The sequence below is a fragment of the Amblyomma americanum genome, chromosome 10, assembly GCF_052857255.1.
Source record: "Amblyomma americanum isolate KBUSLIRL-KWMA chromosome 10, ASM5285725v1, whole genome shotgun sequence".
NCBI classification, from domain to species: domain Eukaryota; kingdom Metazoa; phylum Arthropoda; class Arachnida; order Ixodida; family Ixodidae; genus Amblyomma; species Amblyomma americanum.
The window spans coordinates 111859712-111876696 of record NC_135506.1 but is presented as its reverse complement, the minus strand read 5'-3'; positions in this window follow the sequence as shown (position 1 = coordinate 111876696).

Below are 16985 nucleotides of genomic sequence, written 5' to 3'. Positions count from 1 at the left end.
CGATGGCGCCTTCCCATCATCTGGCTGCCAAGGCAGCACCCCTGCATCCGCGAGGTTCGTGTGGACGACCGAACGCGCACTGTCATTGACCGGCTCTCCTTCATCTCTTCTGTCATCGTTGGACCCGCGAACAACCTGCAGAGCGTCGTGGTTCATGCCAGCCGTAGACTTCTGCCTGAGTAAGCTTGACCTTATCAACGTTCACATCAGCGACGCCCTGGCACCCAAGGTGGTCGATGTGCTGAGGGGAAACGGGCAAACTCTGCACAGCGTCAAGCTGATCGGCAACCACCTGTCTCGGGAGTCTTCAAGCACTTTGCTTCTAGCCCTAGTTGCATGTGAACGGCTTGAGGACCTGACCCTCCAGGACAGCAGAAAGTCTTCCGCCTGCGACGCCATGGCAGAGGTCTTCAAAAGCAGCAGGTTTTCGCAGAAGCTCCCCTTGGTTGGTCTATGCGAAACAGGTATCAGCTGCGAGCACTTAAGCTGACGGCGAGGTTGTCTTGACAGTTCGACAAGTCTGTATGGCGTGCTAGGAGGCATTCTATCATTTCAGCACCTGGCTCTGGAAAATGCATCAATTAGTGATACAGTGGGAGAGGCATTGGCAAAGTTCTTGGTTGGTCATCACTCACTTCAAACACTGTCGCTGATAAATTGCAGCTTTGATTGCAGGGGGGCTACATGTATTGCCGAGGCATTATCTGCGAACTGCACTTTGGAGCACCTTAGTTTGCACAACCGTTCCCTTGATGCAGCAACTGTCAGCAAGTTATGCGCGGCACTTCCTTCTAACACTACCTTTAGAAGCCTCGTTCTACCGCAGATCAGCAGTACATCGCGAATCGTACAGGAGAGAAATTGCACTCTTGATCAGCTCAGACTGTAGTGTCTTGGCCGCGTCCAATTTTGCCTGTCTGCGCTACAAAGGTGAAGATCTGCCACAGGCGGCTCGTCGGCGACGTCCTGTGCTGTGTATGTCTCGTTGGCTTTGAATCACTCACTGCGCTCACTACATGTTGACTACGGGGGCGCTGCCACCGGCAATGATGGCATAACACAAGGAGCTCACACCAGCGTGCTCTGTGCGGCACTCAAGTCATGTGGGTGCCTCCAGAGCTTTCACATAGATGTGCGCAGGGCTTAGAATGAGAGTGAGGAGACGGTCTCACTAATTACGGAGATCTTTTATGCCCTGATATGCAGCCCACGCCTGAGGAAACTTGCGTTGGTCACCTCTCGACTGACCTTGAGAACTGCTCAGTTGCAGTAAGTCCTAATTGGCCAGTTCAAGAAAAGCTGAACAGGTTGAGCTGCGCATCGGGAGCACTGGCAAAATGTCCGACGCGGTCCTTGGCGAGCTTCAAGTGACGATCACCAAAAATGTCTTCCTATCCAGGGTTAGCGCAAAGTGCCCTGCCTGGAAAGACGTGGTGTGGGCTTGTGCAGCGATGGACGATGCTAAAGAACAGAGCCAGGGCTTGCTCAGCAAGGCAGCGAAATTCGCGACGAGCCTTGACGGAAAGCCAGCAGCTTCTGCCAAACATCACTGCGCATCTGCCTTCGACGAATTATGCGGAACCGCATCACTACAGGAACACCTGGTGTCGCCGTTTGGAAAATCTGAGCTCCAGGTGTCCATGGACGAGAAGAAGGCAAGGTGCTATCTGCATGACAACTACATGATCTATGCTGGGGCTGTGCGTGCAAGGGTTCTCTGCGAGACTGGCGGCGGCAGCACTCAGTTCGCTGCACTTAGTGTTGACTGCTGGCGCTGCATAGTGCAGTACTTGAAACTGAGTGCATGTGCGTTCTTGACTCTAAACACATTTATGCACTTGTTTCATTGGCTTGTTTTTCGTACCGTCGCCCAGGACGGCAACCAGTGAGCAACGTCGACTTCAAATGAAACCTCATTCTCCGGCTAAGCTTCCATCGCGGCCAAGTGTCCAAGGGTGTCATAATGGCTTGACTGGACTACATGCCGGTGACAGCACTGGATAAGATGTTTGTCGCTTCTCTGCGCTTGCCAACTGCGTGCGAACATTATCTTGCTGTCGCTTCGAAGGTGTTCCGTCGTTCGTGGAGAGATTGCGAACAAGCAGGAAGATTGCTTGTTAACTTTATTAAATGATCGCGACTTTAGTGCATGGGCCGGTTTTGAGGAACTCAGACTTAGGTCACTTAGCCGTTGATCTCAACATTTTATTTTATTGTTCTGATCAAGAGAATTGGTCTAGACATCTATCGGCGATGATGGCGAAGTTGTCACATTTGAAGGCCCCACTGACCTCCTTCTTCCTCTTAAAACATGACACCCCACTGACCTATTTTCGACTCTTCTGACCCGTTCTTCCTCCTCTTCTTCTATTGAGGTGGCCAACTTCTTTGTCTTTCTTTTTTCTCTCTAATGCGTGCTCCTTTGAGTGACTGGGAGTGACTGTCATGAGTGAGAGGCCATGGTCACTGGAGCGTGACTTGGCCCGGCAACCCAGGCTGCGGGGTAGCGGCTAAGTACCTGGCGGTGTTGCGCTAGCCTGCTAAATTTCTCCTTCTTTTTGTCTGTGCCTGCTTGCTCCTGTTCTGGGGTGATTGGGCGCAGGACGAGAACTTAATGTCTACTCCTTCTCCTGGCCAGGGGTTTTGCCCTTGGTCGGCATCTCTTCCTCAAGACCAGCTTCCAATTGATCTCTTTCCGCAGTGGAGTTTCGAGTACTCCGGTCGCTGTAGTGCCTTCCGAAGGAGGCGCCATCCGACTGAACAACCCGGAAGCAGTACAGGTGGCTCTTTAAACCACATCCAATCACTTCATGCGCATTACTGATGTCCGGCAGTTCGGCAGGGGTGGTATTTTGTGCAGGTCACCGGATAAAGATTGCATCGAAGACCTGCTAAAGTGTACGACCTTCGCCAACCACCCGGTGAGCGCATCATTCCGCCTCATCTAGCATGTTCCAAGGGCTTGGTCCGAGGGGTCGACTCTCGATTGAGCCCTGTGGAATCGCTTGAGAGCCTCTCGCCTGCGGGAGTGATTGCTGTCCATCAATGCAGCAGGATGGTTGATGGAGTAAAAATTCCTACGGAGTCCTTCATTGCCACATTTGCAGGAATATTTTGCCCGTCAGAGATTAAGGTGTGGCCACTGGTTTTTTGTGTAGATGCCTTTAACTCTCGGCCCCTTCAGTGTCAAAACTGCTGGCGATTTGGCCACAGCGGCAAAGCCTGCGAATCGGCCTTACGCTGCTGTGCCTGTGGGGAACGTCATTGCAGAGAGGAATGTATTGAACAGCAAGAGAAATGTTGTTTGTGTAGTGGTGCTCACCTTGCTGATTCGCCTGACTGTCCTGCACGAGCACAAGAAGTTCAGGTGCTTGAGCTTACAGACAAACGCAGATGCACGCGGAGAGAGGCTTTTGCCGCAGTCAAGGAGAGAGCCTCAGGCTACTCTAGTGTGGCCGCCAAATGCCCAGCCATAATGGATTCTAGTTGGTCCCAGGCTATTACAGCGGCAGTTGAGAAAGCTGTGGCAAATGCAATGGATCGCATTATGGAAACCGTATCCATGTGCATTTCGCAGGCCATAGCTGCTCAGATGTCCAATCTTCTACAGGTGTCCACCGCTTCGCTCTTGCCTTATTTGGCTTCGGAAGCTACTCCTCCTTCTGTAGTATTTTGATTCCGCTCCACAGGGCCAAAAACAATGTGAGCAACAAAAGACCTCTCAGGCCTCTCCTTCGACCAGCGTTATGGACGCATCCTCTATGGACTGTATGGATATGGAGTCTGATCTCCGCGCCCAGAAACGAAGTGGGTCTCCTTTAAATATTCCAGGTCCATCTTGCCCTCAGTCAAAGACAAAGAAAAGTAACGCAAGTCAAAATGCTAAGACCAGGATTCTAGAAAAGGCAGTCGCGGCTGCGGCACTCCCACCAAGATAGGGTTCTTAATGTACTCCAGTGGAATTGTCGATCTATATTTTCAGCTTCAACAGATTTAAATGGCCTATGCAATCAGCTTCTACCAGTTTTAGTTACTTTACAGGAAACGTGGCTAACTACAAATTTCAATTATCATCTCAAGGATTACCGTCCGTTCCGGCTTGACCGGTCATAACGAGGGAGGGTTGTTAGTGCTCATCTCTACAATGTTTTGCCACAGGGCATGCATTTCTTTCCAATATGCGGACAATGAATGTGAAATCCTTGCGGTTGACCTCAGTGTCCCAGGTAAACAGCCCTTTACGGTAGCTAATGCATATTTCCCGTCTAGTGTGCGTGACACTCGGCCCCTTGACTCACTCATATGTCTAATAGCCTATCTCAGGTTCTATTACATGGAGACTTCAATTCGCACCATTTGACGTGGGGGTTTAAAACAGACAGCTTTGGCTCTAGGCTATCTGATTGGGCTTCTGACAACAACTTGATCTGCAACAATTCCGGATTGCCTATGTTTGTTCGGAGTCAATGCCCCTCTGCCTTGGATTTAACTTTTTCCTCCCAAGGAGACTCTTATGTCTTGGGCGCCTGTTGACTGTGCAACAAACAGTGATCATCTGCCGATTAGTTTCAAGTTTGCATGTAAATTAACTCTTCCTGAGCGACATCAGCGCACGTTAATAAATTACAGTTGCTTTAAAGACACGCGAAAATCAGCCCTCCAAATCACTTCAGACCCTTGTGCTCAGACAAGTACCGAAAGCAAGGCTGCACATCTATGTTCAGTACTGGACCATGCAAGGCAAAAGTCTGAATTTTTTTGTTAAGGGACCCAAGGGTGCAATCGCGAACAATTGGTGGAATGCTGAGTGCACGCGTGCATATAGACGACGGAAAGCAGCTTGGAAGAAACTTCTCATCAATCAATGCCCAAAAAATTGGTTGGATTGTAAGTATGTTGCAGCAACATTTAAGCGCACTGTCGCCCGTGCAAAGGAGGAGTATAATGCAAATCATTATGATTTCGTTTCACTATCAGGAAATAAACGAGCTTTGTTTAATTTCATGAGGCGCATCAAGGTGATTCCACCGGCTGCCAACACTGAATCCCTCGTTCAGTCCCCTGCTGACATCGCAAACGCCTTAGAGGATATTGCGTGTCGCCTAGAGCTTCGCTTTACATCTGCTCTACCTTCTCCTGCTATATTCACATGCACCTCAAGTGATTTCACTGAGGTCTCTATGCCTGAGCTGTCGCAAATTGTTCTGCGCTTATCCCCAGCGGCTCCTGGCCCCGATAAGGTCACTTCATATATGATCAAAATTTTGTTCAATGAATCTCCTGCAGACCTGTTGGCTCTAGTTAACCATTCTATTAAAGGTCCTTAGATATCCCATGAGTGGCGTCTTGCTGAAATAGTTCCATTGCTTAAAAAGCAAAGGGAGGGCTTAACTTTAGACAACATATGCCCAATTTCAATAACATCGAACCTAGTGAAATTGGTGGAAAGTGTCCTTCTCAGCCGTGTCATGTCATTTATTTCGGAAAATGCCCTCTTGAATCCATGTCAAATTCGTTTCAGGCCGGGTTGTTCAATTTGGTGTGCTCATACTGACCTAGAGAGTCGTATTAAATTAGCTTGCAATAGAAAACAATTTGCTGCACTTGTCACCTTGGATGTCAGTAAAGAATACGACAGCGTTGAGCACTCGACTCTATTACTAAGATTACAGGAATTGAACTTCCCAAGCTATTTTGTAGCCTGGATTTCTGTTTTTTTGGAAAATAGAAATTTTACTGCTACCAGAATGGTGTTTCCTCAAGGAGATTTCCACAGACAAGAGGTGTACCGCAAGGATCAGTTCTCGCACCTGTTCTTTTTAACATTTTTCTAAGCTCAATTCCTTGCATTCAAAATGTGAAAAGTTATGAGTACGCCAACCATATTGCATTTTTTGCATCAGCAGGTGACATTCACACTCTTTATAGAACCCTGCAAAATTACCTCAATGTTCTTGACAACTGGTTAGGAAGAATTCATCTGTGCCTCAATGTGAAGAAATGAGCATTGTTAGTATTTCCGGTTTCTGTTCCCGTAAATATCTGCCTGGTCTATAGAAATAACATAATACTTCAAGTTCAGACGGTGAACTATCTCGGAGTAATATACGACTCTACTCTATCCTGGCGGCCACACATTGAGCAAATTTCTGCAAAAGGAGTTCGGGCCATTGGCATCCTACGCAGGCTTTGTAGTGCTAGGTCAGGCATGAGAAGGCATACACTTCTGATGATTTATAAAATGTACGTCCGCCCAATTTTGGAGTTCGGGTGTTTTATTCTCAGGAGCTCCTGCCTATAAACTTCGCCCTTTTGTGCTGTTGGAGCGTGAGGCGTTGCGCCTTTGTCTGGGGCTTCCAAAATATGTCGCCAATGCTGTTCTGCACCTTGAGGCGCGAATGCCTTCGTTATCAGCTAGGTATCGCCTTTTAACAGTTCAAACATTTTTAAAATTGTGCGACTCACCTCTTCACGCTTCCAGTATAATATTTCTTAGTCAACCTTCCGCCTTTTTTAGTGCCGCCTGGTCTCGTTTTCATACTCCGCAGATATGTTACGTGCAGTCCCTCCTTGATCCCATAAATATTCATTTCACAGATGTCCGCCAAATGTATAACAACTCATCATCTGTCCAGATTGAATTCGATGACATTTTCCCATCGAATGCAAAGCTGCAGCCCTTCTCGCTTCTTCAGGGTCTGTTGCAAGACCACCTAAGGTCCTTTCCCTCTCATGTTCTTATTGCTACCGATGCCTCCCAGGATCGCGAAAAGGCGGGTGTGGGAATTTTTTCGCCTTCACTGGATTGATCTTTTTCTCTCCCTCTTCCTGACTTAAATTTTTCTGGCTGAATTATTAGCAGTAATCTTAGCCTTACGAAAATTAGAAACTACCGTTTCCCAGGTCCTGGTTATGACAGACTCTCTGTCCATTTGCTCTTCATTATCCTCACCCACTTAGTCTCGGTGATTACGCCTGTTTAAGTTCCTGATTCTGCTCCATCTAAGTTCGGTAAGGTTGCTTTTGGTACCAGGTCACATGGGCTTTCACTTAAATGAGGTTGCAGATTCCTTAGCAAGAGCCTCTCTCTGCGGCCCAATTGTTGCAGTCCTGCCAACGTGTGGATATACAGCTGCGGTGAGGTTTCGCAGCTATACAATATTTCTGGAATTTGCTACCTCGGCTCTTACATCATCTCCCGAATATCACCATCTTCTGCATCCTTGGAGTAGCAAAGACTGGCGCTCGCGCAGACTATAGGTCTCTTTCACGCGTTTGCATTGCCGGATTCCCCTTCTAAATTTCTACCTTCACAGATCTGGCCTGGCGGCTTCCCCATTGTGCCCTTTTTGTGCCGAACGTGAGACAATAGATCACTTCCTGCTGTTCTGCCGCTGCTTCTCTCATTTGAGGAAGCTTCTTTTGCAAATTCCATTTCATCAATTGGGCTTGCCTGTGTCCTCCGCGGCTTTTCTTTCCATTGGCGCTTCTTTGACAGGAGTGTGCGCTCTGCTGTGCAAAATTTTCTTCAAGAAACGCAGTGACTCCCATTCTAATTCCTTTTTCCCGCTCTCAGTCAGTACGACATTGAAACATTACAGGCATTGTATACTATTATGCACATTAAGCCATTGTCCCGTCCTCGATCTCCAAGTTAACAGGACCCCTGTCCTTCTGTCTTCCAACCTATCAGACTACATACTATTACCACTCCTTTTCCCGTTAAAACTTTTCTGTATCCAGCAATTAACCGCCTGTGTCTTGGCCACTCCCCCGTAGTGGGTATGTGCCAGCAACGTTTGAGGCCTTCCTTCCTTTTCTGCTATGGGGGGAAAACCTAATTGGCACGTGCACGGCGTCCGCCCCGCCATCTGGATGGGCCAAGGGCGGTTTCGGCTGCCTGGCTTTGTAGAGTTGCAACGCGGGTGATGGGGATGGGTATGACTGGGACCCACCCTCTGAGGCAGCACAGCCCATGACAGGCCACAGCGACCTTCATGCAGCTGTGAGGGCCAGTTGCGCTCAAGTCCGATGCCAGGCAAAGACAGGCCTGGGTTCATCCTCAGGTTCGTTCCGTGAAATTCGGCTCTGAAGGCGAATCCCTCCCGCAAGTAGGGGTGTGTCGTCCGGCTAGCGACGCGACGGTTTGTGTTTACAGGGAAACCGGTGCCTCGCGCTGGGTGCCTCGTAGCCGGCCTCTGAAACGATCTCCTATATTGGCCAGCCGCACGGCTGTAACGGCTGTCGCAGGACGCCTAGGCAGGGTTGGTTGTAGGTCCGAGCGCGAAAGCTCCGATGTTGTGGAGTACCGGCAAGTAAGCCTGGGTCATCTCATCATCGCGTTTCATGTGTCTTGTTTCCTTGTGTCCTTATCCCTTAGTGCGCAGTACGCTTTTGTCAGGCCTACACGATCCGTAGAAAAAAAGAACAGTACGACTGATCAACTGTCGCACCCTTAATTCGGTGATACGTTGCACTGCAGTTAGTCAATCGCGAACATCAAGCGCAGGCAGCACTGCCTCGAAGATGTGAATACGAACGAGCAGTAAGATTGCTTGTTACCTTTAGTAAATGATCGCGACTTTAATGCATGGGCAAGTCTTGAGGAACTCAGACTTAGCCTTTGACCTAAACTTTTTATTGCTCTGAGCAAGAGAATTGGTCTAGACAGCTGTCGGCGAAGACGGCGAAGCTGGTGCAACTGAAGGCCATCAATATCGAAGGCTAGCCCAGTTTTGAAGCGGTAGTTTCACTACCAGAAGTAACGGGCCGAGATCGCCGTGTACTTCCCATGACGTTCAAGGTTCAGCCAAGGTCAAGCCTTCAGTTTATTTTTGGAGAACCAGTGAATGGTCAGTGGTCAGACCAATGGTCAAGCCATTGCAAAAGTCAAAGGTCAAGGAAAAGTGAAGGTGAACCAAAATCGGGTCACGTGATCGGCTCTTGGCTCGCCGAGGAGCCGAAACGCGGCGTTTATGTGATAGGACGTGACGTCGCGCCCTCAATTAACCGAGTACATAATGGAAGGAGCGCCGGTGTCCCTAGGCTGTTCACGTGCTAAGTCGTGAAGTCACGCCGTCAGGCGAGCATAAAAATTAACGGCGGTTTAGTTTTGATTCAACCGAGGGAGAAGCGGTAGCCATGGCAGAACAGCGCGGAAAAACACGAGGACGGAACAAACACGATGACACGAGCGCTGCCTGGCATGTTTTAGCCTGGCAAATACCAAAGAAACGACCAAAGCATAGCATAACAAGACTTATTTGCCAGGCTGAACCATCGTGAAGCTACCGCTTCTCCCTCAGTTTAACCAAAGCTAAACCACCGTTAATTTTTTAAAATTTTCTCGATCGGCTATGAAGAGGAGAGGCCTCTCCCATGTCTCTCCAGTTAACCCTGTCTTTTAGCAGTGTCATCCAGTCTTTGCCTGCAAACTTCTTAATCTCATCCGCCCACCTAACTTTCTGCCGCCTCGTGCTAACGCTTGCCTTTCTCTTGGAATCCAGCGGCTATCTTGCGTTCGCATTACATGTCCTGCCCAAGCCCATTTCTTCCTCTTGATTTCGACTAGGATGTCGTTAACCAGTGTTTGATCCCTGACCCACTCGGCCCTCTTCCTGTCTATCAACATTACACCTATCATTTTTTTTTCTGTTTTATAGCACATCGTTGAAGCTGGCTCCAAGGCTCATGCGAGTCTCTAAACAAGAAAGGGGTCTCAACTCGCAGAAAATCCGTGACCTCAAATCGCGTATCTGTATCGTACGCCCATCTCGTCTTTTCTTTTGGCACCCAGGTTGCTCTTTACATGCGTTTGCTTTTGCGTGTGCATATATGCTTTTGTAGCCCTTAGAATGTTTGCTCAAGGTGCATCAACTTTCAACCTGTATTACGTTTTTCTCGTTTCATTTTTCAGATTTCACAGAGCTAGAGAAAAAAAGTGGACATTATTGTATGCTTGTGCTATAGTGCTATGAACATTGCGCATTAAATATACGTCTCCTGTTTGTATTCATTTAAATGCAAAAAGCACATCTAGTAAACTGAAATTACATCTTTATTGCGCTGCTATTTCCTGTTATATGGGCGGGATCGGGTGACTTTTTGAATTCATATTTTCTTTTGTGTGTAAAGTGCTTGCACATTTCAAGTAAACAGGTAAGTCCAGGACGGCCGAGCCAGCATGCATTCATACGAGTGGACAGATATATTACACCGCCTACAACGACAGCATGCGCATGAAATTTGGCACATGTGGGAGCTTAGATGACTGAAGGCTGCTTGGAAAAGTAGGAATAATTTTACTGAACCACAGCCGAGAAATCGAGCCCTAACCTTTTGGGGCTTTCCCTGGGTGGCACAACTTTTTGGACGCTGCTAGTTGTGAGGATGTTTTTTTGGATGTGTTCAGGAAAAATGAGCACCTCCTGGGGAGATTCGAAATGTCTCGATGGGTTGGTTTTGAGAAATTTTGAGATGGTGTTGTGTTTTTGGGAAATTTGAGTTCATTTTGCGCCTCTTTCCGTGAAATCCTATTTATTTGCCGCGGACAGAAAATTAAAGTTGGCAAAGTAAAACATGTCGCATTAATAAGAACGGAAAACTGGGCGAGTTGGTAGGGAATCATGTTTAACTGCGCAAAGAAACGAAGCATAAGGTCATTCTATGTCCCACATATATTCAATGAACTTTCTGCAAAATCCTCGAATGCCTCTCTCTGGCGAACGTTCCGCACAATGAAACACGGCCACCGTTCTACTGACGCAGCAGCAACCGCATGCTTCGCGGCTAACTTGTCACCAGATGATTTCGCCAAAGAAGTAGCGCGAAAGCTTTTTCCAAAATACGATGCTGTGCCTTCTTCCGCCACTAGTTTAAATATGGCAGGCATCCCAGCGCATGTATATCAAATGCCGTCTGATGTCTACACAAATGGAATTGCGTGTCCGTCCTCTATGCCTGAGTTGCTGGCTGCAATAGATGATGCGAAACGGAAAACAGCGCCCGGCCCTGACAATATTCAGTACGAGGCGTACAAGAACCTGAGCAGCGCTGCACTCCCTCAACTACTAGACACCATAAACAAAGTATGGTTGGATGGCGTAGTGCCCGAGAGCTGGAAATCCGCAGTCGCGATTCCTATCCCGGAACCAGAAATGTCTCCGACGGAGCTTGCAAACTTACGACCTATCTCCTTAACTCCTACGCTGTGCAAGCTGGCGGAGAAAATGCTAGCCACACGATTGTCATGGTGGCTAGAGCAGCACGGTTTTTATCACCCAGCACAAATCGGCTTTCGTCCATATATTGGTACAGAGGACGGGTTGGCTGTCTTGGCATCTGCAGTTTTGTCACCTACCCGCAGCCGCAACGTGCGTACTGTTTTAGCAATGGACGTTGAAAAGGCATATGACAACATCCGTCATGCAGCCATTCTGAACTCCATTGACATGGTTCATCTCCCTCTGAGAGTGTGTAGTTTTGTCCAATCATTTTTGGAAGGCAGAAAATTTGCAACAGGCCCGCGGCGAAGCGGTCAGATCATTTGTTCCTCTCTGCGGCGTGCCCCAGGGATCAGTATTGTCGCCGACGTTATTTAATATTGATTTCATCCCGCTGGCTTGGCGCTTACATGACATCCGTAACATAAAATTTCTGCAGTACACTGATGACATCACGGTGTGGAGTACTCACCAAGATCTCTGTACTCAGGAGGCTGCCCTTCAATCTGCCTTGGATGTTACCTCTAATTACGCATCATCCATCGGACTTCAGCTTTCCGTGCATAAAACAACATACACGTCGGTCGCCAACCACTGGGGACGCCGTAAACTTGCTGCAAGTCCAATTCGTCTATGAGGCACCCCACTACAGGAAAGTCCGAGTGTAAAAATCCTTGGCTTAACAATTCACCAATAAGGATCAGCGACTGCATGGCTTTCTCAGGCAAAAAGGCAAGCTATTCAGACTTTGGGTTTAATTAGAAGAATTGCTCCTGAAACGGGTGGCGCAGGCTGGTTCGTTGCACAGCAACTGGTGAGGGTAGTTCTGCAGCCACGTATTGTTTATCAAGCCCAGTTTCAACACCTTACAAGAGCCCAATGGGATCGCCTTGAAGCCGTGAACCGAGAGGCTATGAGGACCATTACGTGCCTTCCATTCGTCACACCGGTCATAGCTTTACAAGAGAATGCGCAGCTCAATACCATTGATGAGCTGATGCAACAGCGCCGTGATGCGCGCAGCCTTAAGGCCAGTCTATCGCACTCGACGCATGCACTGAAGATTTATGCAATGTCGCACCCCATTCTTCAGCTGCCAACGGCAGTTCTTCCCCTATGCAAGTTTGTACAGCTCAGCGACAACCAGCCAACAGATAATCGCGTACCAACATCTGCTAATTCGGCATCGTTGTTTCGCCAGAAATTTGAAGAACAAGATGCTTGTCTGCCTGAAGGATCCATTGTTGCCTACGTAGACGCATGCATCCAAGCCTGCGAAGCAACAACAGCAATCTACTGCCCGCACAGACCAGCCCTGAATCAAACCTCTAGGTTTCAGCTTACGGAACCCCCTTCGTCCTTTTGTGCTAAGCTCGTTGCAGTTCAAGAAGCACTCTGCTCTGTGGCCGACTTAACTGTGCTCCCTGCGGCCCGCATTGTCATCCGCACTGGCGTCCTTCAGTTGTCTGGTTGCTACGACGTGTTAGCCGCTGTCCAACGATATGTCAGGACATCCACCGGCTCGCGGCACGCATCCCGCAGCCAGTACGTATTGAGTGGGTCCCACGGGATCTGCTGACCTCTCAAAGCCAGGCAGATTTAGCGACCTGCCTTGCGAATCCAGACTCATCACTGCCTCGGCTCCTTCATTTGGACAATTTTACCCTCCTTTCATCAAGAAAGGAACTCCTCCGGCGCCGCGCACGTGCTCTCATCCCTCCGTGCGCAGTAACCCTCCCCCGCGGTCTTACCCGTGCAGAGGAGGTTGCGCTTAGGAGGATCCGGGTCGGGGTTGCCTCACACCTGCCGTCACTCGGAAGTGGCCTCAGTCACCGAGATTTCTTTCCTCGGCCTGGGTGTCCGATATGTAAACGTGAGGACAATGAAGCCGACATTCATCACTTACTGTGGGACTGCCCAGCTCTCAAGCCTACAATAATCCGGCATCTGAAGGTAGCAGGTCTTTCATCAAGCAACCCTGCTTCATACATTGCCTGGACGCAGGGACTGTACCACCGCTCTCTGCAGGATTTCATTAAATCAGCTAACCTTTTTCCATCTTTCATCACACTTTCGCCCATCATTGATGCCCTGTGGCAATAAATCTCGCTTAAAAGAACTGCCTGATCATGTTTTTTTTTATCTAACCACCCGCAGGGCATTATGTGACCGTATTGCAATACTGCAAAAATACTTTCTTATATTTTTTTCATTTTGCTTTTTGCACAAATGCTGAAATCTAAAAGAGAGGTGTTGCTGCTGCCGAACGACGCCCTACAAGCCCTTTCGTGGCTTTGGCGTGTCCGCATCCTGTATTGATATTAATATGAACAAATTATTATCGTATTATTATTTAATGCCTCGATATCTTTGTGGGCTTCAAGGATTACCGTGTTCATGTGCTCTACCTCCTTGGTTTTGAGTGGTAAGTAAAGTGTCGAGTATATTATTCTGGTTAACACGAAGGCTTGTATGAGTTGTATAGTGCGATGCTCTTTCATTCCCGTTTTTCGATTCACTATTCTTCTGACTTGGAGCGATACTTAATTTAAGCTGGATTTAAGGTTTTGTAGGGTGATGTGGTGTTTCCCAAACGCTTGGATGATCATCCCCAAGATTCTGACGTGTTTAACTCCTGGCACCACGTGGCAGTTGATCTCAATTATGATTGGGGTTCCAGTTTTCTTGCTTCTTTCGGGTCTAGGTGTGAGAAGCTGTGACTTTTGTGACGAACACCTTCCTCTACCTCTACGTCAGTGGCTTCTAGGAGGTTTTCTTCTGTTGTGTCTTCGTTACCCGCGGTGGTCCAGATTATGAGATCATCCTCGTAGAACGAATGTTCCATCAGTCTAGCCTGACTTAGTATTCTTTTTTAGTGTCTATTTAAAGCCCGGGCTGTCGTCATATTCGCCTTGCTTTCTTTCCCGTGGAAGTCGTGGTTTGTTCCACCACAAGCCAGCTATGGACGATGTGCCCCTATGCGTACATGCCGTTATCCAACACTACTAAACAAAATTTCCTGCAATATGTAAAAATGTCGTTAAGAATTAAGCGGGTGCCTATAGAAAAAGAAGGAAGTGTGTACACCCTCTCCTAGGGGAGGTGTCTAGAGAAATCACTGAGCAGCATCGCCCACGAACAAGACTCCTCCACCAGTGCTTAGTTGCACACAATGGACAAGGACGAAAGGCGTGCGGTGCATCAATTCATTTTCGAAGTTACTCTACTTTTGAGAGTAGCTGTAGAAAGCAGAGAGAACCTGGCTGTGTTGCAAAGTATGGACCTCAAGCAACCATTAACCCAAAAAAGGCCTATGTGGTAGCCACGAGCCACACCGATACTCAATCCGAATGCGACTCTGTCACGAAGTAAACAATCCCCAGTAGCAGCAATGCTTGTCGTCAGGTTTGTGGGGTTGAAATAGGGAAAATAGTACGCTTCCACCGCTTAACCGCGTCTGACACAGTTCAAAACCGGCTGGACCCCACCCCGTGATCACGTGCGCTACCGAGCACACTCAGACCACAGCGGGCCTTGCTCTGAAGGGGAACAAAGGAACGACACCCTGGCTGACAAACAATAATGCCACAACAACACCAGATAGCAACAAAATGCGCTAAGGAATCGAGGTCATCTCATTCACCAGCAAGGTTTGGGGAGAAGCTCCGACGCTGGCCGGGACGAGTTAGGGAAAATGTTCCCGCCAGGCCTCACGTCGCTGATGGATAGAGCGCCGCGCCTACATGTCAGCGCACGTAGCGTTTCCGAGCCGAAGAGCTGTCTCCCGCGCAGCAATTATGCAGTCATTGGCCCTTGTGTCATGCGCTGCGCAGCCGACGCCTTCCCTTGTTACGGCAAGGAAGGGTGCATTGCGGGAAAGCAAACCTACAGGGGAAGAAGCAGGGCACAGGTTGAGGTTCTCAAGCTGTATCGTTCTTTACTTGTTTATGAACGTGATTAGCAGTAATCACCTAGAGAAAAAAATTGAATGCATGGGGACATTACGATTTGAAACAAAAAATGTAACTGATTACAAGTTGTGGGGTTATACGCAACCCGTGCCGAAGTGTTAATTGAGTAGCAATTCGCTCACATATCGCCGGTTCGGGCCAGAGCAAGCTGAGGGCGCAGTTATTTGAGAGCACAAGTGTTTATTACACAGTGAGGTGCAGTGAAAAACACTGCACCGATCCTTAGACCACGGTACAACCCATAGCGCAGCCGCAGCACCGGAACGCTAGCCCACGGAGCTGCGCGCGCAAAGCAGAATGGATACGTCCGTGACAGCGCAGCTAAGGGCAATCGCATGCCGCACGGCCAGCAAAAGGGTTAAAAAGCGAGCCACACAACACGAGGGAAGATGGGGAATGCGCGGAGCACATCTTGCGACGCAGGCTGCAGGTCGATGGCCCTTCGCGCGTCGTCGCCGGCAATGGCCGGCGATGACGGAGGACCAGCCAAATGAGGCCCTCCCGAATCCGGAACGCGTGAGCGCCGCACAGGCGGACGACAGGACTCCGGAGGCTCAGGCCTGGACTCAAGTGTACGCACTAGGTGCGCAAGGTTACACCACCCGCGCTCTTGGTCCCCCGGCAAAATATGGGGCACCCGGCAGGAAAAACATACGCACTTTACTGCTGCCCGAGTCGGTGGCGATCTCTCCGTTCATTTCCCGCTCGATCGGGCCTCTCGCCGAAACAACGCACCCCAGCTGTCACTCGGAGTGACCCAATGGGGACGCGAGGCGGAAGCGGGAAGAACGGAAGGGAGGGTGATTAACAGCGGTTCTTCAACAGAGCCTCCCTCTGAAAGGAGGACAACCATCGCGGCTGCCTGCATTCCGCTCGCGGACACCCCGCGGGGGGTCTCTCCAACGAGCAAAACGGCAGCAGCGAGCGCGCGCTCCGATCGCTCAAGAAGCCTAATACCCACAAAGTAATCAATTAATTGCAATGCATTACGTACAATACTGCTCCAACCGAACGGCGAGTGCGATAAAGAGAGAAAGCGGCGCTGAAAGCGAGCGAGCATAAGCTGATTCAATGCAGCGCTGCAGCGCGCCCATTAAGACACGGGAATTTTTAAAATACAGCAAATTTAAAGTCACAAAAAATTTATTAAAGATCCCTAAAGGCGGCCAAAGTAAAGCGAAGTGCAAATGTATCACATACGAAGCATAAAATCAGTACCAAGCTAAAAAGCCAGTCACAGTAAAGCGAAATTAATAGGCGCACCTTTCAGGCAATGGCATGAAAAAGATCAAATGGAAAAGAAGTACCACCGCCGCGGTGGCTGAGTGGTTATGGCGCTCGGCTGCTGGCCCGAAAGACGCGGGTTCGATCCCAGCCGCGGCGGTCGAATTTCGATGGAGGCGATGTTCTAGAGGCCCATGTGCTGTGCGATGTCAGTGCACGTTAAAGAACCCCAGGTGGTTGAAATTTCCGGAGCCCTTCACTACGGCGCCTCTCATAGCCTGAGTCGCTCTGAGACGTTAAACTCCTATAAAACAAACCAAACCAAAAGCAGTTACCCTAAAAGAGCATTACGCTTACGCAGTTCTGTCAACTTTCAAGCATGGAATGCTTTTAGCTCCCGTTTCCGGCGGCCGCGGAGCCACGACGGAGAGACAACATGGAGGCGAACTTGAAGAAACTGGCGAAACTTTCAGTCCACCCGGCTCTGGTGCCTACGTGCTGCGCTGCCGCCGGAGCAGCGCACACGTCAACAACAGCGTCATGGTTCCATGGTGGTGGTGGCGAGGAG